Source organism: Mus caroli, chromosome 11 (assembly GCF_900094665.2).
Source record: "Mus caroli chromosome 11, CAROLI_EIJ_v1.1, whole genome shotgun sequence".
In the NCBI taxonomy this organism is placed as follows: Eukaryota; Metazoa; Chordata; class Mammalia; order Rodentia; family Muridae; genus Mus; species Mus caroli.
In genome coordinates, this window is record NC_034580.1 from 57,373,916 (window position 1) to 57,376,130 (window position 2,215).

Here is a 2,215-nt window from a genome sequence, read left to right on the forward strand (position 1 = left end):
AGTACACTGTAGCTGTCTTCAGACACTCCAGAAGAGGGAGTCAGATCTCGTTACGGATGGTTGTGAGCCACCATGTGGTTGCTGGGATTTGAACTCCAGACCTTTGGAAGAACAGTCGGGTGCTCTTACCCACTGAGCCATCTCACCAGCCCCCTATGCTGAGGATTCTTAGGGGCCTACCAGGCAAGCACTGTACCAACTGAGTTACATCTTTAGACCTTCTTTTTTTGTTTATTTTTTGAGGCGGGCATGCTTTGTAGTTTTAGGGTAGCCTAGAATTCACTATGTTGTTTAGGCTGCCCTCAAACTCTAGCAATCCTTCCGGCCCAGCTCTGCAAGTGCTGGGATTGATTCACAGCCATGAGTCACTGACTATACTATACATCCTTTAAAATTTCTGACTTACAATAAACTCTGTCTCCTAACTATGTTAAACAAATAGCTACATAGACCAGTGCACACAGGTGCCCACACAGAGAGAAGGTACTACCTGATATGGGGTACAGGGAACCAAACTGAAGTCCTCTGCAAGAGAAGAGCCCAATTCCTGAGACATCTCTCTTGCCCCTTAATATTATATTTTAAATATCACCACAGACCTGAAAAGTTGCAGTCAGAGCCTGGGCCCTGGCAGCCCTCATTAGTTAGGCGTGGCCACCGGTCTTCAATAGGCCAATCAGACAAGTAATAATGAAAAAGAGAAAAGGGAGATTTACCCAATGTGGTGCCCCTGGAACGAGGAACAAATAAAGACATACAGTGCCTTCCCCTCAAGTCTATCTTCAAAGAGCCAACATGAGGTTTAAGTTAAAGGGGCCGTAGACACAGCTCAACAGTTAAGAGCATTTGACACTCTTGCAGTGAACCTGAGTTTGGTTCCCAGCGCCCTCATCAGGCAGCTGCTCATAACCTTACCTGTAACTACAGGTTTAGGGGTAACTACAGTTCCAGACAGGGGTAACTACAGTTCCAGGGTAACTACAGCTTCAGGGGGATCCAACACCCTCTTCTGGCCACTGCAGACACCTGTGTCTACATGCATGTATGCACACATAGACACATAATTAAAAATGAGAAAATGGGCTGGTGAGATGGCTCAGCAGGTAAGGGCACTGACTGCTCTTCCAAAGGTCCTGAGTTCAAATCCCAGCAACCACATGGTGGCTCACAACCACCCATAATGAGATCTGACGCCTTCTTCTGGAGTGTCTGAAGTCAGCTACAGTGAATTTATGTATAATAATAAATAAATCTTTAAAAAATGAGAAAATATTTTAAGTATAAGGCAGTTGGTTATATGCATAACTAAGCAGTTGTGATGGAAGTGTGGTCTCCACAGTCATCACTGTCAGGACTCCAGTTTCTCCTTCAAGGTGGTCTGACAAGTTGTCAGACCCAGGGGAAATCTCAACCTGAGAGAGAAATTCCTGTAAGGCAAGATCCAGGCTTTTAAGCCTTTTTCTTCTCTTAGTGTGAGATTCCTCAGTAAATTCTAATTCCTTGGGGTCTACTGTATGAGAGGCCTGATAGCCCTAATGGAAGTTCACACGTGTCTCAGAATACAAGTGTCTCTTTCCTACCAATACAGTTATGGTGGTACACACCTGCAATTCCAGCACTTAGGAGGCAGAGGCAGGAAGATCATGAGTGTGAGGTCATCCTGGGCTACATAATTGAGTTCAAGGCCAGCCTGATCTACATGAGACCCTATTTCAATAAATAAGTCTTTTCCTTTTCCTTTCTTTCTTCCTTATTTTTGTGTTTGAGGCAGGATGTATTCCTGGCTATCCTCGAGCTCCTGTCTGAAGCTCAGAGATCCCCTGCCTCTGCCTCCCTAGTTCTGGATTAAAGGCATGTGTCACTGTGTCACTACTGTCCAGTCAATACATATTTCTCACATGCATTTAGTTTCCGCACTCAGGAGGCAGGAGGCAGAGGCAGGGGGATCTCTGAGATGGGAGGCCAGCCTGGTCCACAGAGCAATACACACACACACACACAGGTGTATTCATGTGTTTTAGGGCCTAAAGATGACACAATCTTTTTTTTTTTTCTATTGTGAACAAAAATGGAAAACAGTTCCTTTTTCATTGGAGAAACATTGTTGAGCTAACTCAATAAACTTCTAATCTCAAAATTTATACTGTCTTTTTTTTTTTTAATCTGTTTATAGAGGGCTGGAGCAGTTAAGAGCACTAGCTGCTCGATTCCCAAG